Genomic DNA, 23,586 nt, shown 5'->3' with positions numbered 1-23,586 from the left:
TCTACACTTTAGTTTTCAACCTGAATAGGGGAAAGATTTTGCAGATTTTCTAATGCATAGGATAGTGCATTCATATATAACTTCTTCATAGATATTTGCTGAATAAATGAATTCCATGAGATAGCATGAAAACATATTGTCCTAGGGGAACAATTCTTTAAGATAGAATGAAACCTGATTTCCTCCATCAGTGGACTGGAAGAGAATGAGTGACCCCTCTGTTATGCCTGAACTAGTAGCACTTTCATAAACCACTTAAGGAGATGACATTCTTTTGCCTTTGTTTTCTTTCCAGAAGCTCATAATTATTTGCCAAATTTATTAAACTCAGCTCAAAGCAATTCAGTAAGCAAAGCTACCTGTTTGCAGGTGGTCATGCAGCATCCTTGCGGCAAAATCAGGCTGGCATAGTTAATTTCCATTTGTTTCTGTGCCTGAGATAATAAACATTAATGTCATTGCTATTTATATTTGTATAACTGTAGATGCCACATTATATCACATGAGCTATAAAGCAAGTGCACTTACCTATAATCATGCATTTGTTTAATTTAGGTGCTAAATACAAAATAAATTATAGTACAAACATGGAAGAGAATTATGAAAATGAAACCCTTAATTTCTTGCAATTGCCTAAGAAGGAAAGTACAGGAAAATATTAATGCCTTTTGTAATAATCACTTCTGTTGAGGTACATTTTTTTAAAATTGCTATTTCTTCTCATGATAACATTTCCTCTCTAAATCTACTTAACAAATTCAATTAAAGATAATGGTGCTCATCGTTTTACCACATCAGTACCTGGGTTTATGGCATATAGACAATGTTTTTCAACTCTCACAAATATAGGGTCATTGAATTTTAGAGCTGGATGGGCCTGGTCTCATATTCAGGTCCTTTATACTCCTGAAGGACCAGGATCAAAGTAGTGAAGAGCCAGTGAGTGAACATTAAAAAAATGCAAAAAATACTAAAAATCTACATATATCTCAGGCAGAATAAAATTCAGTTAAAAACCTGGGGGGAAAGCTGATAAACAGCAAGGAAGACATAAAAACAAAAGGGAAGCCAGGTAGCAAAACATATAAATGACTACAAATGTCTGTAAATAAATATTGCAGGAAAAGGGAAATCTAAACATCACCTGAAGATACAGAGGACCCAGGGATTCAAGAGAGCATGGAACTACAGGGAGATGTTCCTGAATGGTGCTAAAGAGAAATCAGAATCTTGAACAAAGCTAAAAGGAAAAGAAAGGGAGAAATTGTGGCCTGTACAGAATAAATATTTAAAACAGGAAAAATGTGAATACCTAGTAATAAGTTTCTCCAAAGAATCTAAAGACAAAACAACTGATTGGGAATACAAATTTGCTGATGTGAAAGACAATCTGAAAGAAGAAAAGCAAAAATAAATAATATTTTCAAAACATATGATCTTTGTGCATGGAAAACATATTGATCTCCAAGACGGGACATCTAGTGACAGCCTAAGTTTAGGCTTTCCAGAAGAACATGACAAGTAAAAAACTCTAAACATTATATTAAAAAAAATAAATGAAGAGATTAATAAATATATAAATAAACAAATGAATAAGTAAAAAAGTAAATAAACAAACATAAGTGAATAAAATAATAAACATATATAACTAAATAAATAAAAGAAGAAAAATATCCACAATTTCTGAATATCCAAAATAAAGAACCAATCAAGAAATGACAGGTTGCCTCCAGAAGAAACAAAAGCAACAACAACAAACTTCTATGTCTTAAACTCCAAGACACATAGTTAATAGTTAAAATTACAATTCCATTATCAAGCAAAATATTCTTATGACCACGAAAAAAAACTTTCAGATATAAATGAAAGCAAATTCAAATAGACTATCCGGTAGCTAGGGCAGCTATGTAGTACTGTGGATAGAGTGCTGGGCCTGAGGTCAGGAAGACTCATCTTCATGAGTTCAAATCTGGCCTCAGATACTTACTAGCTGTGTGACCCTGGTCAAGTTACGTAACTCTGTTTTCCTCAGTTTCCTCACCTGTAAAATGAGCTGGAGAAGGAAATGGCAAACCACTGTGGTATCTTTACCAAGAATACCCCAAATGGGATCACAAAGAGTTGGACATGACTGTACATGGGATCAGAGCAAGGAAGTTCTCAACACCTATAAAATCACTGGTCTGGAATAACAATAATTAACAAGGAAATACTTACCTGCGTGTGATGCTCAAATGACACACAATTTAAAATGCCTTTTACAAATATTATCTCATTTGATCCTCACAACAACCCTGTGAGGTAGGTACTGTTATTATTCTCATTGTACAGTTGAGGAAACTGAGGCAGAGGTTAAGTGATTTGCTCAGATTCGCACAATTAGTAACTGAAACAGATTTTTTTAAACTCAGGTCTTCCTGACCCTTGGTCTAGTGCTGTATCCACTGAGCCACCTAATTTTCTAAATGTAAGAGGTAAGATGGCAAAGGGAGGGACTGAAACAGAGGAAAACAAAGTGAAAATTTCAATTCAGTGGTGGGAAGTCCCAAAGAAGAACACTTCCATGGAGGGAGAAATATATTCTGTAATGGGAGATGGAAGCCTAACAACAGATCTAAATTACAGGAATTTGGTGATTAAAGACCACTATGTCTCAAAGATATGCCTCATTGGACAAAATCCCTTGGAGCAACCAACATCCAGAAGAGTGGGAGGGTATGGATCCATAAAGATTACATGGCAAATAGGAAAGGAAATGACCATGGGGAGGGCCAGAAGTAGACATGGACCACATAATGAGGGACACAGAGAAGTTTCTACCATGGAGCAATACATCTATCTTCTCTATCACCTGCAGTAATAGATATTTACAAAAATAAAACACAATAGAAATAAGACAGAGAGGAAGATCTACAAGGCAATAGTGTAAAATATATTTAGAAAAAGGAGTTCAAAATTTTAACTTTAGAATCTTTAGATTCTTTAGAATTCCATGATGAACACGAAGAGACTAAAAAGGAAAAAAAAAACATAAATATAAAAACCATGAATCAAAGACTAAAGTTTAGACTAGACATAAAAGAAAAAATTAATTAGGAAAATAAATTAAAGGAATTATTTTTTTAAATGCAAAAGAATGGAAAAAATTCTAATAAATAAAAGAAATTGAAAAGGAAGAATGGAAGTCAGATTTTAATTAAGTACTTGACTGAGAAAAAAGAGGAGCAGAATCATACAACTAAATAAAAGGAGGAAATAAAATTCTCAAATTAGAAAAGGAGACAACAAATGGCAAAGAGTTTAAACTTAAAGGGAAGAGAGACTGTGGGAAGAGGGCTGGCTTATGGTAGATTAAGCAAAAGTAACTGAAGTGATTACCCTGCCCCCAAAAAATCCTCTTCTAGAAAAACTACATTAGAGATAGAAATGGGGGAAAATATAGACCTACCTCTGAAATGTGAATAGATTAAACAATCTAATAAAAAGGAAAAAGTCACAGATTCGATAAGAAAACAAAACCCCACAATCTTTTACTTATAAGAAACACACCAAAAAAAAAGGCATACACAAAATAAAAATAAGAACCTGAAACAAAACTTATTCTGCCTCACTTGAATTTCAAAAAGCTAGTGTTTAAACTATGCTAACAGATAAAGCAAAATACACAAAAAAAGATAAAAATACAGAAAAACAAGGGAATTACATTATGTTGAAAGGAGCCATAGACAAGAAGCCAATATCATTATTTAAAATTTATATGCTCAAAATGCCATAGCATCTAAATTTATAACAGAAAAATTAGCTGAATGATAGAACAACATAGATGGTGACACATTAATTGGTAAGAGACTTTAAAGTCTGTCAATTTTGGACAGAGTTAACATTAGGGTAAAAATAAAAGGGAAAATAAATAATTGAATAAATTGTTGGAGAAACTAGAGCTAAAATGTTTATGGCATTTTATAAATGGAACCACCAAAGAATACAAATATTTCTCGACATCATATAAAACTTCTACAAAAATTGACCAAGTTTTAGAACAAAGAGATATTGCAAATAATGTAAAAATGCAGAAATAATAAGCTTTTTTTTAACCAACAATAATGCAATAAAAATTGGAATCATTTCAAAGAACACAAACAAAAGAGACAGATTCAATGGAAGGTTTAATATGGAAATCCTAAATAAGAAATGGTTCAAAGAATAAGTCACAGAAGTACTTGATAATTATAAGAAAGAAAATTGCAATGATAAAACACTATAACAAAATATCTGGGATTCAGCTAAAGCAATCTGGGATGGGGAGAAGGCAGGAATTGTATCCCTAAAACCAAATAAAGGTTGATAAAACAGAAAAGGAGAGGAAAAATGAACTGAAGATGCATTAAAAAAAATAGACAGGCAACATAAACCCCAAAAGAAGTACAGAAAAGCTTATCTTGAAAATTAGAGAAAAATGCAGTAAATAAATTAGACACTAGAGACTGTGGAATTAAAATTAAAAATTTAAATTTAAATTAAAAAATTAAAAATTAAAAGCTGATTCTTTGAAAAAACTAACAAAATTTGTAAACCTTTAGACAAACTCATTAAAAAAAGAGGGTAGAAAAATCAAATCAACAAAACAGCAAATGAACATGATGAAATCAAAACAAAACTAGAAGTAATAAAAAAATTATCACAACCTTTTATGTATAGGTATGTGCTAACAAAATTGAGAACACAAAAGATATAGATATAAAAAAAAAAATCCAAACTAACAAAAGTCAAGTTGAGAGTGTAATTAACCCAATTTTCAATTTCAGAAAAGGATTTAATTTTTTTCTATCAAGGAACTACCATGGGAGTAGGTAGAAGGGAGAATCTTCTGCTCCTGCTAGATGCATAAGAAAATTCTGTCAAGCTTTTAAAAAAAATTAATACCACTAAGACATAAATTATTCTCAAAAACTGAGAAAAAAAGTACTGTACTAGAAAATCTTTTCATTAGAAAAATATAGTTTTAATACTTATATCAGGGAAGGATAAATCAAAGAAGAACTGTAAGCCAATACTATTAATGAATGTTAATTTCAAAATATTAATAAAAATAAAGCAGACTATAGAAATTCATTCAAGAAATCGTTCATTACAACAAAATTGTATGCAATTTTTCAGGTAATGCAATACTGTTTCAATAAATGATCATCTCAATAGATAAAGAAAAAGCCTTTAACAAACAACTTGTTTGTTAAAAGCCCTACAAAGTATGGAAATAGAAGAATCATTTTTAAAATATCACATACATCTTTTTTAAAACCAAAGCAAGCATCATATGCAATAGAAATGCCTTAAAAGCTTCCCCAATAAGTATGGAGTAAAGCAATAATGTCCACTCTCTCTGCTATTATATTTCTATCTTAGAAATGCTAACAATATAAAAGAGAAAAAATTAATGAAGATAGATAAATAAGACATAAATCATCCCCATTTACTGATGAAATTATGGTTTACTTAGAACCTAGGAAACCCACAAGAATACTAATTGAGGCAATAAATAGCTTCAGCAGAGTCACAGGCTACAAAATAAGCCCTCAAAAACAAGCAGGAAAAAAATCCCAGCAGCAATAAAAAGGAAAATCTCATTTTAATTAACTACAAAATACATAAAATATTTGGAAATCACTCTACTGAAGCACATTCAGTTCTTGAGTAAATTCAGTTACAAAGTGCTCCTTAAAGAAATAAAAGACAACTTAAATGACTGGAGAATATTTAGTACTCTTGGCCAATATAATAGTATTATCAAAGATTGTTTATTGTTTTAGTGCTGTTGGTCAGTCAACAAACATTTATTAAGCACCTACTATGTCTCAGGCACTTCACAATGAAATTATCAAAAGGAAACTTCATTGAACTCAATAAAAGAATAACACAATTCCTTTGAAGGAACAGAAGACCTAGAATATCCAGAGAAATAATGCAAAAAGTATAAGTAAAAAAGATGGTAGCACTTCTAGACCTCATACTATAGAATAAAGCAGCATTCATCAAAACATTTGGTATTGGTTAAAAAAAATAGGAAATTAAGCAGTAGAACAGAGTGAAGGAAGCAGACCCAAGAAAATAATATATACGATTACTAAAAGCAAATCAAAAGAACAGCAACCATAAAACTATTAGAAGTGTTATGAAATGATAAAGAATGATCGTGGACCAAAAACTGAGATATGAGAAAATATTTCTACTTTGGCTTTGAAACACTGCATATATTTTCAGACACGTTAAATTATTCATTTAAAAAAATTTTGGACGCAAACAAGGTTAAGTGATTTGCCCAGGGTCACATAGTTGGTAAATGTCTGAGGCTAGATTTGAACTCAGGTCCTCCTTACTGCAGGGTCAGTGCTCTATCTGCTATGCCACCTAGCTGCCCCTATTCATTTGTTTTTGCTGATCATTTTTATCTTCTTCCTCTTTAAAAATATGTATATTTTTGCTATAGAGAATGACAATGGGAGGTGAAAACATAAAATACAAAGGGAAATTTGGTGATTTATAAACAAAAATATCAATAAAGTATATTTAATCAAAGAATATATCAAATAGTTGTATTTTATAATATTGAGAAGAAAAATCATCCTTGCTTTATCCCATATTTGTTGGGGAAGTTTCCAGTTTTTCACTATCACTAATAATGATGTCTTCATTTTAAATAAATGTTTTTAATCAGGGAGATAAGGGCTTTCCTATGGCCATACTTCCAAGGGTTTTTTCCAAATAAATGGGTGCTGTATTTTCTAAAGGTCTTTTCTGAATGTATTGCTATAATCATGTACAGTTTTATATTATTAATTGTGCTTATTATTTTCCTGATATTGGACCATCTTTGCATTCCAGTATAAATTCAACTAGATCATAGGAAGTGTTTGTTTGTTTCCTCATTTGTTTTGAATGCATTGTTAGAGTCTCTTTGTTAAGATCTGTTATACATGATTGCATCAATATTAACTTTTTTCTCAGCTATTTTCTTTTTAATCTTAGCTTTATTAGATTTATGCAAAATCTTTTACATTTTATGTAACCAAAATTATCCATTTTATCTTCTGTGATTGCCTTTATTCCTTATTTGGAACTTTTCTCCTATCCACAGATATGACAGGTAACTTTTTTAATGTTTCTATAATATATTTATAATGTGACCTTTTAGATCCAAATCACGTAACCATTTTGAGTTTATCTTTGTACAAGCTGTGAGGTATTGGTCTACACACCTAATTTTTCATGCTGCTTTCCAATTTTCCCATCAGTTTTTCTCAAATAGTGAGTTGTTATCCCAGTAGCTGGAGTCTTTGTACTTATAAAGTACCAGGATATTAGATATATTTTCTTCTGCATGTTTTGTACCTATTCTATCCCATTGATTGATTTCTATTTTTTTAAAAATTGGTACCAAGTTGTTTTAATTGAAGAAATAAAGGCAGTATTGTCGTTTTTATCATATTTTCTTATCCGACCCATGAGCAACTAATATATTTCCTATTTAGGAGTATATTTATGTAAACAGGAGTTTGGAGTTGTATAGGGCAGCTAGGTGGCACAATAGATAGTGTACCTGGCCTGGAGTCAGGAAGATCTGAGTTCAAATTTGATGTCAGACACTTACTAGCTCTGTGACCCTGGACAAGTCACTTAACCCTGTTTACCTCAGTTCCTCATATGTAAAATGAGTTGGAGAAGGAAATAGCAAATCACTGTAGTTCCTTTGCCAAGAAAACCCCAAGTGAGGTCACAAAGAGTCAGACACAAATGAACAACAATAACGCATTGTATTTATGTGGTTTTTGCGTATATCTTAAAAGGATTGATCCCAGGAATTTTATATACTCTGTAGAAATTTTGAATGATATTTCACTTTCTATCTCTTCCTGCTAAGTATTTTGTTATTATATAGAAATACTGATGATTTTTCCTGATTTATTTTATATTCTGAAAGTTGTACTAAATTTATTAATTATTTAAATTATTTTTATGTGATTCTATGGAGTTCTTTAAGCATACCATCATATTATCTTTGGAGCAAATTTCTCTAATAAAGGTCTCATTTCCACATTATATATAAAGAGTAATTCAAATGTATAGGAAAAAGAGGTATTCCTCAATTGATAAACAGTCTAGGGATATGAACAGACAGTTCTCAAGGAAAGAGCCCCAGGCTATTTATAATCATATGGATAAATGTTCCAAATTATTACTAATTAGGGAGATGCAAATTAAAGTAATTCTGAGATTTCATCTCACACCCATCAGAGCAGCAATGTTGACCAAAAGAAAGGAAAATTAAAAAATGCTGGAGGGGTTATGGGAAAAAGGCACATTGTACTGTTGGTGGACCTGAAGGATTTAAGGTGCAAAATGAGGTATATATATTAGTATATAGCCAGTGAAAGAATTTGTTTTATTTGATTATGCATATTTGTTAAATGGTATTTGTTTTTCTTCTATTTTTATTCCCAATGGAATACAGGAGGGGGGAAAGGGTCTAAGAAGGAGAGAAAATATATTTTTTGAACTTTTTTTCAATAGGTAGGACAGTGCTATAGATATGAAATGTACCTTCAGAGGTGGTCAGTGTATTATTACTTTTACTTAACTGTTTTACTTTTTACAAGAGACCCCTTATGAAGTGGGTAATCAGTAAATGTTTATAATGTAAAAACAAAAAAACTGCAATAAAACTTAGACAACAATATTAATTAGAGAAATTGACCTGTGGTTCTTTTTCTCTCCTTTACTACTCCACGGCTTGAATACCAGGACCATTTTTGTCTCATAAAAGCAATTTAATAGAATATCTTCTTTCTCAATTATTGAGAATAATTTTCTAGGAAAGGTACTAATTGCTCATTAAATATTTCATAGAATTCCCTTGGAAATACATCTGGACCAGGGTTATCTTTTCTTTAGTAGTTCATTAATGACTTTCTTAATTTTTCTTTCCAAGATTGGATTGCTTACTGTTTCTTTTTAAAATTAATTTGTATGTTTTGTATTTTTGTAGATAATGTATTCTAAATCTCAGTCTTTTTCTGGTGTATAGTTTTATTTATTAGTTTCTGATTACTCTTTTAAATGCCCCCTCTTCATTGTGAGTTCACCTTATTAAGTTTTGACATGTATAATTTTACTTTCTTGCCCATTTTTTAAATGAAATTAGCTAATGGTCTATTGATCTTGATAGCCTTTTAAAAATTTATACTTTTTGTTCTTATATCACTTTCCCTTCAAAATATATCCCTTACCTAACAAACTACCTCTTGTAACAAAGAATTAAAAAGAGAAAAAAGTTAGTTAAGCAAAATCAACCAGCATATTAACTGAGTCTGACAATATATGACATTGTACTTGTATAACTCAACTCTACAAAGATAGAAAAGAGATGCATTTTCTCAACTCTTTTCCAGGACCAATTTTCTTGGTGATTATAACTACATAACATTCAATTTCATTTTGGGTGGGTGGATGGGGTATTTTATTTCATTTACAATGCAATAGTCATGCATATTGCATATTGTTTCCTGCTTACTTCATTCTGAATTAGTTCACCTAAGTCTTTCCAAGTTTCTTTGAATTCTCCACATTCATCATATACAAGAATATTTATTGATAACTTTTGATCTTATATCACCTTCATCACAAAATATCTCCTTCTATCCTCCTTGTAACAAAAAATAAGAAAGAGGTGGCAGGGGTGGGGCCCAGGGAAAGCAGCTCAGCAAAAATAACCAACACATTAACCTAGTCAGAGGTTCCACTGTTCCATACCCATAGTCCTCTACCTCTGCAAAGACTAGAGGATGATGCCTTTTCTCAACTTTTCTCTAAAGTTAGTTTGGTTACAATTATTACACAGAGATGATGATGATGATGATGATGATGATGGTGATGATGATGATGATAATGGTGGTGATGATGGTGATGATGATGGTGATGGTGATGATGGTGATGATGATGATGATGATGATGGTTGCAGCATATTACACAGAGCTTAGTCAACTATTGTATCCTTTCTGTTTACATTGTGGTAGTCATTGTGTAAGCTATTTGCCTGGTTTTTCTGACTTCACTCTATAGCAGTTCACATAAATCTTGCCTATTCATTGGACTGTTCTAAATTTAGAATTTCTTATGGCACAGTGAAGTACTATTCCACTTATGTACTGTAGCATTTTCAGTAATTTACCACTTGTTGGGCATCTACTTTGTTTCCAATTCCTTGCTATCACACACACACACACACACACACACACACACACACACAATCCAGTTATGAATATTTTGGTGGACTTATATTTCATAAACTATTAGTAGCATCTTTGAGCCAAAGGGCATGGATATATTAGTCTAACTCCCTTTTCTTTAGGGTTATTATAAATTGTTTTCTAAAATGGTTGGATGAGTCCACAAATGCATCAATAGCCTGTTTTTCTATAGTCCCTCCAATGTTTACTATTCCTATTTCTTGTCATCTTTGCCAATTTGTTACGAGGTTAAACTTTAGAGTAATTTTGATTGGATTTAGCATATCTCTAATAGAAATATGGAGGAATCTTTGAAACAAGTCAGAAAAAAGGACAAATTATTAATAATCATTAGCAATCTTTAATAGTTTGTAATTTTTTCTGAGACTTTTTTTTATTCTTATCCTATAACCATTTACTCATTTTTGAGAGTTCTCTATATATCTTGGATATCAGACTCTAATCAGAGAAAATGGATACAAAGATCTCCCCCAATCAATGTTTTATTTTATTTTACTAGCTGCATTGATTTGCTTATGAAAAAGTTTTTCAATTTACTACAATCAAATTTACACATTTCAAATATATGAATACTTGTAGTCCTCATTTAACTAAGAATTAGTAAGAATCCCCCATTCTAAGTATGAAAATTACCTGACCTTATTCTCTTCTATTTTTCTTAGAGTGAACTTTTATATTCAGGTCACAGAACTATTTTGAGCTTATTGCATCATGTAGTATAAGGTATTGGTCTAAATCTAATTTTTGCTGAACTGCTTTTCGGTTTTCTAAGAAATCCATGTCAAATATGGAGTTTACTGCAAGGAATGTAGGTACTCAGGTTTATTAAACACTAGGTTGTTGAGTTTGATTATTTATATTTCTTGCTTATCAAGTTTGTTCCACTACTTTACTTTTCTATTTTTTAACCATTACAAAGACTTTTTTTCTGCATAATATAGTTTGGAAGTGATATTCCCCCTTTATTCCTACATTTTTTATGCTTTCCCTTGAGATTCTAAAATTTTGGTTTTTCTAGATAAATATTATTATTATTTTGTTGAGTGATACAAAACACCCCCTTTTGTAGCATGATTGACATAGCCTAAATATGTAAATAAATTTAGGCAGTAGTCATTTTTATTAAATTGATACATCCCAACCATCAGCAATGATTAATTTTTATTTTTTAAATCTGCTTCCTTTAATGCCACATATTAAGTTTTGTTTTCTTATTTATCCTACCATGATTTTCACTTTTATTGGCAAGTTTAGTATAGTCACTTTTAAGGTTATCATTATTAGATTTGTGGTTTCCTCCCTCCATTTGTCAAATTTTTCCCTTTCTCTTTCATGTCAGCATTTAGTCCCTATGATACATTTTGCTGAAAATAATTTAATTTCAATCTTTTCCCATGAGGTCTCCATACTCCTTCCTCACATTTACCTGCCTTATCCTATTTTCCCTGAATTTACTCAAATTGTGTCTATCTCCCCTTCCTTTCTTACTCCACCCTACCCCATCCGCATCCATGACACTTACCTCTCCCCAATCCAATAAGAATATGGTACAAAATCCTCCTCCCAACATGCCATACCCAACATACTCAGCATAGGCCCTAAGGAACAATATTGATTGCCATCCCAAGGTATTAAGGGTCCTTCCTGGTTAAGGACCAGATTGCAGATCAGGAGAACAGTGACCACACCTCTCCTCAGATCACACTATCAACTGTGAAAAATTTAGCCACTCTGATGAAAACAATGATCCAAGATAATCCCAAAGGATCCACAATTTTAAAAAATGTTATTATCCACCTCCAGAAAGAGAATTGATGAACTCTAAATGCAGATTGAAGCATACTTTTTTTAAACTTTATTTTTCTTGTGTTTTTTTTTTTGTCTGTGTTTTCTTTTGGAAATACATTTTGTATAACTTCTTGCCTTCTCAAGGAGGTGGAGAGGCAAAAGGAAGAGAGAATTTGGAACTCAAAGTTTTTAAATAAATGATTGTTATTTTTTATATGTAACTGGGAAATATTTAATGAAATACAAAACTGTTTTTTAAAAGGTAAGACAAATGAAACCCATTATGATGTCTCTCTCCTCTACCTCAATGAGTCTATGATTAAACAGCACTTCATTCATCCCTCTCTGACCAAGGCTAGCTTTTAACTTTCTTACTTCACCAAACCATCTCCTCCACTATTCTGATTCCACTCTCCCACCATTTTCCTTTCTTCTTGAGAGATTAAAGAAATTAGTATCTTTTTTCTCCCCATACTCAGGTCAGATAAGAGTATATCTCAGCTACCATCATTTCTTGACTCCCCCTTTCCCACTTGAGTAAATTCCCTTTGTGTACCCTTTGCCCCAAAGGGTTCACTTGTAGGTAAATGTGAATTTTGCTTCCTGGGACATTAATTAAATTCCTTCTCTTTTCTCTTTATGACTCTTTAAATTCCCCCCAAATTTTTATCTCTTTGATGATTTCTTTCTGATTGGTCATTAGCCTTGTTAAATTAAAAAACAGAATGAAACAATAGCATGAATGAATGCATTTCATTCCTTAGTCTTTTCTTTTTAACTTTCTTTTTAACCTTTCTTCATCTTCATCTTGTTTGATGAGTTTGTAGATTGAATATTCTACACTCATTCCAGCCACCAGATAAATCTCTCTCTCTCTCTCTCTCTCTCTCTCTCTCTCTCTCTCTCTCTCTTTCTCTCTTTCTCTCTCTCTGTCTGTCTCACAGATTCATGTTTTTTCATCAGGCATTAAGTACCCCAAACAACTTTACTTTTCAGAAAGTCATATTCCAATCTTTTTTTTTCTTCACAGATAAAGAGTAGTCTTAGTATATTCATATTTATTTTACTCCAAAAGCTTTTTCTGGTCTGATTGAAACATTTGTTGTTTGGCATTGTAAGACTACATGCCCTGATGTGTTAGGTTTCTCTCTGTCAGCAACCTATGGGTTCTATCAATACTCTCCTATTTATTTTCGCTGTATCTAGGCATTTTTCACATTCCCTGAATTAAATTTCACAGGACTATAATATCACAGATCTAGAGCTTGAAGGGATTATAGAGACCACCTCATCCAACATTTTCATTTTACAGCTGAGGAAACTGAAGCCCAGAAAGCTGAAGTGACTTAGCTAAAGTGCCAACACTGGTATTCCAGCTGGGGTCTTCCTGACCCAGAATCTGGTATTCTATCCATTATGTCACACATTTAGGCCTTTTAATTTGTTGTACTTTTCAGCAGCACCTATAATCCTTGAGTTATTTTTGCTCATTCTGTGTTCAAAATCAGTTATTTTGACTTCTATTTTTTATCATACCATATGGCTGATATCTTCAGCTGCTCTGCTTTTCCTAACTTGCTTCTGTTTTATTAGATTTTCTTCCACTTCTTTAGTTTTAAGTTTTAGACTATGTCATTCACTTTTTTCAGTCTCTATTATTTTGAAGAGCTGTTCCATTGTGTATTCTAAATTGTCTATTCTCTTGTTTGATGTACTAGATTTCTTCTTCTTTGAGAGCTACAATTTCCAAAATTTTACATCCCATTTTCTTCTTTTTAAAAGTTTTATTTCTCTTGAAACTTACAAGTATTTCTTGCTTTTGTTTCGCTCTCTCTGAGATAATCTGCAGAATTTAATTTCATATTTTCTTTTCTTTTTTGGCTCATTTCCCTTTATAGCATCCTATTAATTTCCTGTGGTATGACCTTTTCTATAATACTTACTTCACTATAATACTTACTTTTTCTTTCATGTTGTTTATCTGCTTAGAGGCTGGGCTTGTACCTAGCCTTTCTTATAACTATTTTTTTGTTACATTTTGTCTTTCCCTCTTTCCTTCTATGCCTGGTAGTTTGTATCAGATCTCATTGTTTGATTCTTCCCTCATCCTCTGTTGTTTCTGTTGTTATATAAAAACTAATTTATGACACGAACCCAGGCTACACAGTGAATGGAGCATAAGGTCTGGAGTCAGGAAAACCTGAATTCAAATCTAGCCTCAGATACTTACTAGCTGGGTAACCCTGGGCAAGTCACTTATCCTCTGTCTGCATCAGTTCTTTCATCTGTAAATGAGGATAATGATAACATATATCTCCCAGGGTTGTTGTGAGGATCAAATGAGATAATAATTGTAAAACACTTAGTATAGTTCCTGACACATAGTAAGTGCTATATAAATGTTAGCAATTTTTTATTATTTATCCAGCTGTAGACACTTTCTAGCTATGTGACCATGGACAAGTAATTTAACTTCTATCAGTCTCATTTTTTTTTCACTTGTGAAATGTGTGAAAAAAATAGCATCTAACTCATGTAGGTGTCATAAAGCTCAAATGAGAATAAAGAATAAAGTCCTTAACCAACCTCAAAGCACTATATAAATGCTACCTTTTTTAAAGAAGTTACCAGGAGTAGAATAAATAAATGATATCTTGACCACCTAGAAGGCCTTCAGAATATTCACCATGAACGTGTGGGAGATATATCTCTGTGACAAGACGGGAATGTGTGTATTGTTTTCTTAGAGTCCATACTGAACTTTCTAAAATTGAATTAAGAGAAGCTCAATTTTTACTTATCCATTGTAAAATTGAACTCTACTCAAAGAGAACACATAGAAACATGTTCCTAAGTTCAATTTTTGTATTTTGTTATTCACAGTGACCTTTGGTGGATGATAAATGGAACCTAGGTGAGAGCTAACCAGGCCTAACTCTATATGTCTGTGATAGAGATACAGAAGAGTTAAAGAGGGAACAGTTGGGGTCTGCTTTCATGCTGTTACTATTCTTTTGACTTGTTGAGACACTACATTCCAGAATTCCAGTTGATAGATTATAATCAGTAGAATTTGCCTCAGAAAATAGAATTTAAGATCATATTTTCTGTCTACCTCCTTTAAAAATCTTATTTGAAAACAATAGATACTTCATTTTTCTCCCTTGTTTCCCTGTCATACTATGACATGAGTGATAGCAGAGAGGGCAAGCTGGAAGAGGCCTAATGAGGCGCCTAACTAAACCATATGGTCCTGGAACCATAGAATCATAGATTTTTACTTGGAAGTATCTTAGAGGTCATCTAGTCTAAACTTCTCATTTTACAGAGGAGGGAACTGAGGCCTGGAGAAGTTAAGATACTTGTCCAAGGTCACATAAGTAGTGTCAGAGCCTTGATTTGACCCCCTGCCCTCTGATTCTAAATCTTACATTTCCTCCCCAAAGAATCATGAGGCCTCTCTAGATATTATCTGCTGAGGCAAACACCAGATCAAAGACAATGGCTTAATTAATAATATATGGACATCTTGGAAAGCTTACAAAAGTAGAGTGTAACAGGAAGTCATCATGGGGTCAAAATAGACTAGAACAGCTTAAGACAAGAGACTGTGACATTAGGAAGGAATAGGTGGGTACTGTAAAGCCTAGTAGATAAAAAAAACCCACAAGCCAAGAAGGTTAATAAAGGCATGACAGAGCAAACAGATAAAGAAAAGAAACACTAAGGAACACGATTATGATACCTGGTCCTTAGGTAGAAACGATTTCTTCTCAGTCCTTATTAGATTGAGCCTGGTGCGTGTGTGTGTGTGTGTGTGTGTGTGTGTGTGTGTGTAGGTAAGAGAACAAAGGAATATATTTGCAGATGGGAAGAGGCAGGGTCCCCCAAGCACTGGTTGATCCTGATTGGAGAAAGGTTGGAAGGCTAGGAATTCCAGGGGTTCATATGCCATATAAGGTACAATTCTACTATGAGAAAATCAGCACATTATCAGTAAAGACCAAATGTTTGTTAAACTGAATTAATTTGAAATGAATAGAGGAGATTGATTTTAAGGCTAATGTAATAGTCCAGACTGGTAGTAATAGAAGCTTGTACTACAGTGATGGTAGTAGGAATGGGGAGAAGACAAATAGATGCAAGTGATGTGACACAGGAATTATTAACTTATTTAGATGTTTGATAAGGGATAGAGAAGAACCCTGAGGTTTAAAATGCGGAGGAATGGGGTGAATAGTGGTGCCATGAACAGAAAGGCAAATCTGAAGGAGGAAAAGGTTTATGGGTTAAGATAGAGGAAAGCTTAGATATCAACATGATGAATTTCAGCTGACAGCGAGAACATCTGGACTTCTGAGTGAAGCTATCATTTCAGTAGTCTGGGACTCAGATCTGGGGCTTAGTACAGAGAACATGATGATAATCACCTCTGCAGAGGTAGATGAAACCATAGGGCTGAGCAAGATTGCCATGGGATTGAGTATCACAAAAGAAGAAAGCAGGCAAGTGGAAAGCCTTAGGGAATACCCAACTTAACATGTCAAGAAGACGATGAAAAAGAAGTAGAGAAGCCAGAGAGGTAAGAAGAGAGCCAGGGCAGTGTGGTTTCTATGATGCCAAAGGAAGAGAGAATATCCAATAGAAGGGAATGACAAATGCTGCAGAGCAGTTCTCTGTGAAGCCTTCCCTGAAACTCTGTTCCATGAGGATCTCTCCTTGTACTCAGGGACTGTTTCACTTTTGACTTTGTTGCTACAAGGTGAGCACAGTGTCAGGCGTATGACAGACATTTAATAAATGCTAGTTGATTGATTGATTATCTTCCAGGCACCTAATTAGCCATAATGTTCTGCACTACACATTTCCCTCAGGATTATATTGTTTCCTACTTTTTTCCATTTTATTTATGAATTTTGTCTCTCCAACTAGAGGGGGAGAGGCAGAACCTGTATTTTCTGTTTGCTTCCCCCATAGCACCCAAAACAGAACTGAGCACAAAGTATTTGTTGAATATAATTTTGAAATATTTTGCTAACACTAACTCCTCAGATCATCGATCATAGAATCTTAGAATCTTACTGTTGCAAGGAATCTTATAACCCTATCTAGTCCAACCTCCCTCCAATAGATAAACTTTCCTACAAGATCTTTAATAGATGGTCATTTAGCTTTGACAGCTTATTCTACTATTGGAAAGTTTGAGTTGATTTGTTTTAAAAACTGCCACACACACACACGCACACACACACCTTATTGAAACAAAGTTGTGCTTCTAGTTATTTCTATCCACCAGGACACGAAATAAGTGAGTGATATCAAATACATCTAATCCCTCTTCTAGATTATAGTGCCTCATTCATTTGAAGACAGCTACCCTTCCCTATCATGGTGGTGGTGGTGGTGGTGATGGTTATTTTTATGTGGCTGAATAAGTTGTGGTATATAATTGTGAGGGAATACTACTGTGCTATAAGAAATGATGAGCTCAATGATTTTAGAAAATCATGGAAAGACTTGCATGAAATAATAAAGAGCAAAATGAGCAGAACCAAAAGAACATTGTATAGAGTAACAGCAATATTACTTTAATAATGACTTTGAGTGAATAAGTTATTTTGACCATTATAAATACCCAAATTAACTATAAAGGACCTTTGAAGAAAGATCGTATCTGCATCCCGAGAAAGAACTGATAAATAGAAGTATGTATACAATAATTTTAGATATTTGTGGCATCGTGTGGGTCCTCCACTATCCTCACCTCCTTCTTCAAAACTTGCTTCAGGTTGTCAATGCTTTAAAGTGTGATGTTCTGATCAGTTCTCCAGTTATGGGCATTGTACTTCTGTTAATGCAGCTTAAGGTTTAATTTTTCCTTATCAGCTTTTAAGGAGGCTGTTCCACTCCACTAGTGCATGTTGAGTTTGCAACCATCTAAGGCCCACAGGGCTTTTTCATATTAACTGCAGTTAAATCAGATCCTCCATATGCCATATTTGTACAAGCAAAAATTTTAACCTAGTGTTGGTCTTTGAAAGGGACAGCAGGGGCAGCTAGGTGGCACAGTGGATAGAGAACCGGCCTTGGAGTCAGAAGGACCTGAGTTCAAATCCGGCCTCAGACACATAACACTTACTAGCTGTGTGACCCTGGGCAAGTCACTTAACCCCATTGCCTAACCAAAAAAAAAAAAAGAAAAGAAAAGAAAAGAAAGAAAGAAAGAAAAGAAAAGAAAGAAAGAAAGAAAGAAAGAAAGAAAGAAAGAAAGAAAGAAAGGGACAGCAATAAATAGAACACTCTTAGATTTATCCCAGGACTGAAGTCAGGAAGATTGAATTCAAATCTGGCGTCAGATACTTACTTGCTGTGTGACCCTGGGCAAGTCACTTAATCCTGCTTACCTCAGTTCCTCATCTGTAAAATGAGCCAGAATAGGAAATGGTAAACCATTCTATTATCCTTGTCAAAAAAACCCCAAATAAGGTCACAGAGAGTTGGACACAATTGGACACACAAAAACAACTGAACAACAACAAAGACTTATCCTTATCCCATCATTTCAAACTATCCATTTCTCTTTAGATCCTAATTCTGTCATACTCAATATTAATTATCTCTCATTTTTGTTGTCACCCAAAGTTATGATAATCATGTTACCTGTGTCTTCTGAATCAATGTTGCCCAGAGAAGGAGCCAGGCAGAGCTTTGAAGCAATCTCTGTCTTCATGTTAATTTTTCAAAGAATTGTCATATGAGCATTGACAAACATCACCCAGTTGCATGTTTGACCTTTCTCGTCTTCTTTCACCTTGCTCCCTGCAAAAGAACTCTGTGATCAAATGGCATGGGATTCCTTACAGTTCCTCACATGAGATGTTACACTTCCCTTCTCCAGGCACATTCACTGGCTGTCCTCCACGCCTGGAATTCCATTCCTCCTCATCTCCTCCTCCTGGCTTCCCTGGCTTCATTCAAGTCCCAGCTAAAATCCTTTTACAAAAAGTCTTTCCCAGTCCCCTTAACGTTAGTTCCTTTCTTCTGAAATTATCTCCGATCTATCCTGTAGGCATCTTATTTGTACATAGTTTTTGTCTCTTGTCTGCCTCGTGAGCTCCTGGAGAGCAAGAACCATGTTTTTGCCTTTCTTTGTATCCTTTGCACTTAACTCAATGCCTAGCACACAGTAAACACTGAATAAATGCCGATTGACTGATTTGTTGACTCTTGTGCCATGGGAGACAACCTATCTTTTTCGTTATCCAGGATGTCACCCTAGAACCTTACCTTGTTTTCCAACTCAGAAGTCTTTTATTCTTTTTCTGATCCCTAAAGACTCTTTCAGTTGCTCCAGCTTTGACAGGTGGTCCATCAAAAAGTTTCCTCCACTTCAATGACCTCTCCCTGAACTTTGCTAGTGTGTGTAAGGGTTTCAAACTTGGTATTTCTCCAGAATATCCAAACAGACAGAGGCCATCATCTGTCACTCTGTGTTAAGGGGGTAGGGGACCCTTCTGCTAAATAGCAGTATGCCAAATGGAGGCTGATAGTCAAGTGTTAATCCATATAGTATACACAGGATATACAAGATAACTTTTGTATATGCATACACCATGTAGGTTTACTCATGTTTATACAAACAATACATGTAAATTATGCATGCACTAAGTATGTGTTTATATGTATTTAACTATGAATAAAGATTCTGCATGGTTGCATAAACAGAGTAGGCATCTTGACTGATTTCATAAAGCATTAGCTAAATAACAAGGGCCATCATAAAAAGGCTTAAAAAAACTAAATACATTTGTTCAAACAAATGTGTGCAGGGCCTTGGAGTGACAAATGCATTTGATATATTTAAGGACCCCCACAATTTGAGTCCCACTTCCCTTTTCGATTTTGTTTCGTGTTACTCCTCTTTCCAGTTTAAAAAAAAAACCTACTGGCTGTCATATCCCTTGCCTTTGCACCTTGTGTGTAGGGCTGTCCCCCATGTCTATAATCCCTTTCCTTCACAGCTCTGTTTCTTAGAAACCTCCCCTTCCCTCCCTCAAAGCATAGCTCATGTGCCACTTCCTTCATAAAGACTTTTTAGACCTCCAAATTTCTGGTGTTCTCCCCTTTGAAATTACTTTATAGCTACACTGCAACTACTTATCTATGTATATGTATATAGTTGAGGAAACAAAGGCAAACAGATGTTATAAGTGACTCGCCCAGAGTTACAAAGCTTGTAAGTGTCTGGCAAGGTTTGAACTCAAGCCTTCCTGACTTCAAGCCCAGTGCTCTCTCTACTGTGTCACCTAACTGCCTCAAATAAAAAAAAAACCAGACATTTCAAAAAGAATGAGGTGCCAATAAAATAATATGTGATCCCAGAGTTAGGTCATCAAACCTATACTTTAGAAAAATCACTTTGGCAGCTCTTTGGAGGATGGCTCGGTGAAGGAAGAGACATGAAGCAAGGATGCCAATTAGGGAGTTATTGCAATAGTCTAGGCAACAAGTGATGAGGGCCTGAACTAGAGGTGGCCATGTGAATAGAGAGAAGAGTGCAGATGCAAAGGATGAGGAGGCAGAAATGACATATGGTAAGTGACTGAAAAGGTGGGGTGAGGGAGCATGAGGAGTTGACGTAACTGAAGCTGTGAATGTGAGTGACTTTATAAAGCTGTGGGTGGGGTGAATGGGGTGGGGAGAGGAGAGCATGAATTTTCCCAAGGCACTGCTGTGAGTGCTCAGGTAGCAATTAGGTTATAATGGTTCTGAGAGTCCAATACCAGGCTCAGAAATAAGAGAGGTGAAGGGTTTGTGCAGTAGACGGAGGGGAAGAGTGGGAGAGTGCCGGGGGGACAAACTGGGTATAGTTGGTTTGGAGACAAGCCCTTAAGCCCCTTTATTATCTCCAGTGGAACAGGTGGAATACAATTGATCTTCCCACGTCACACTTCCCTGAGGGTCAGGCCCATATCATAACCCTGCAGAAGACCTGGTGTCCACCTTGGAAACCACTGGAGAGTGATGATAGAAGATGCCTGGAAAGAACTGCTTAGTTTTATAAATCTATGTCATGTAACATGAGACTATCTGAAATGTGACACAGTTTCATATAGTTGATACCCTAACATTCCTTTACACTATGACAATAGATTGGCCATGAACTTGAATTTGCTTAGGTGCTAGGCACAGGTGAGCTTGGAACATGGGTCAAGTTAGCCAGTATACCTTGGGACAGCATTTCCATTGACCCTTCTCTTTTCCATCAGGTCCCAACCCATCAATGCTTTGTGCATGCCTATGGTGCTCGGTGACAAGATAATCCCAGCCCTAGTGGGTAGGATGGTGTAGATGAAAAACTAGGAAAATGCTGTTGAATCTAAGAACATAGTTTATGGAAGGGAAAAACCACTCTTTCTCACCAAGAGGCCATTGCCTTTATAGTGGCAATGGGGAATTTACTCGAGTATCAGCAATGGAGAAAATGGCTGGGGCACTTTCCATTTAGGGGCTTCCCTTGGAACTAGTGAGGACCAAGGAAAGAGGATTGTCCATTTCATCACAACTAAATGTGCAGACAGTTCCTGGCTGGGGTAGGGGGAGAGTATGATTGAAGATCATGACTGAAGAGAGCGAGACACCCCTGAAACATCACCTGAACTACTTCCTGCCATAGATCCCTCTAACAATCAGCAGCCTCCAGAGATCAAGAGAGCAACTTTGCTGAAAGATCAACATTCTTTTAAAGTTAGGATGTAAGCAAACAAAGAAGGCATCCAGGGAGTTGTAGGGCAGAGTTGTAGTTTATAAGGCAAACATTCAGCCTAAACCAGTCTGAATAATACACGTTACACACATAAAGCAAACAAACACTCTAGAGAAATGATCTCAAGGCACCCACAGGTAATTCTGTGAAGATGCCCTCAAGGGCAGTTACTTATGATCCATAAAGTGGTGAATTATAGACACACAGTTTGAGAGTTCATAGCTCATCTTTACATAGCAATGAGCTAAGTATTCATAGGATTCTGACATAACACATGATGTATCATCACCTTGAGTAGGAGGAGATTAGTAATATTGTAAACCTAGTTTCAACTATCTACTATTATTCTTAACACAATTTTTACTAAAGAATCAAAATAAAGCACCCTGTGGTCTGGCCTTAGGCATTCACAGAACAGGTTTTAATCCTGAATCTCAATAATAGGCTATGAAGTCATAAAAATCTATGATTCTATGCATCAAAGAATCTTAAAATTAGACGGGCATTAGAGGTCACCAAGTTCCCCTTTTCTCCCAGAGTATCAATCTATTCCATAATATACTTATTACCCATCCTCTATGTGAACTCCCATCAGAAGCCACTTCTTGACCCAGAGACCAGTACGGTTTCAGTGACTTATAGTACTACCTTGGATAGAGCTTCAGCAGAACGCGGTCAGGGTTTTATCCTCTTCTGCACCCCTTCTGTCTGCACAGTGATGCCTTTTTCTCAGCAGATTTCATCTCCCATTATCCTCAGCTGGTCTTCCCAGTCATTACCCCCTTATGCTGTCATTATTTGTCAGAGCTTTTCTTCCTTTTTTTTCTCATCTGACTGTCATTTTATGACTAGCCCTTTCCCTGTTCTCCCCATACCTGCCTTTTCAGCATAGAGAAGATGGAAGCTATTTCATTTCCCAGGGGACCAGCCAGGTTTTGAACAGTTACCCTAGTTACTAATAGCTCAAACATAAACTTCCATTACTCTTAAACCTTCTTTTGTGCAGGTCTCAGATTTGGAAGGTCTCTCAGTGCCCATAGAAACATCCTAAATACATCTGGATAGTCTCTCTTTTGGGAGTTTTTGTGATATTACTTTCTCTTGTTTCTCCTCCTACTTGTCTGACTGTTTCTTCTTAGTCAACTCTGCTGGATTTTCATCCATATTATGTGTCCTAACTCTGGATACATATCATGGCTTTTTCCTGGTCTCTTTTTTCTTTTTATCTCTACATTCTCTCACTTGGAGATCTCATAAGTTTTCATGGATTTAATTACCATATCCATGTGAATGACTCTAGATCTGTACATCTTATTCTAGTCTCCTGATCTCTATTCCCACCCCATCAACTGCTTATTGGACATTTCAAACTGGATATTCTTTAATTCATACTCAACATGTTCAAAATATAACCCATTACCTTCTCCAAATTCACTCTACCACCAACCTTCCATATTTTTTTAAAAACTTATTTTTAATTTATGAAATAAAGCAAGTATTTCTATAACATAGTACAATTAAAAAGATGATTATACATGAAACCACAAATCTACTATGCATAACTTGTTACTTTTTTCAAATATACAACAAAATTATCATGTAAATTTCTTTTTTCTTCTTCTTCCCTCCTTCCCCACTCTAGACATGGGTACCATTAGACACAAATAGACATAGATAAATAGAGATAGATAGATAGATAGATAGATAGATAGATAGATAGATAGATAGATA

Source organism: Vombatus ursinus, unplaced genomic scaffold (genome assembly GCF_900497805.2).
Source record: "Vombatus ursinus unplaced genomic scaffold, bare-nosed wombat genome assembly UNPS02014798.1, whole genome shotgun sequence".
In the NCBI taxonomy this organism is placed as follows: domain Eukaryota; kingdom Metazoa; phylum Chordata; class Mammalia; order Diprotodontia; family Vombatidae; genus Vombatus; species Vombatus ursinus.
Note: the sequence above shows the minus strand (reverse complement) of the source record.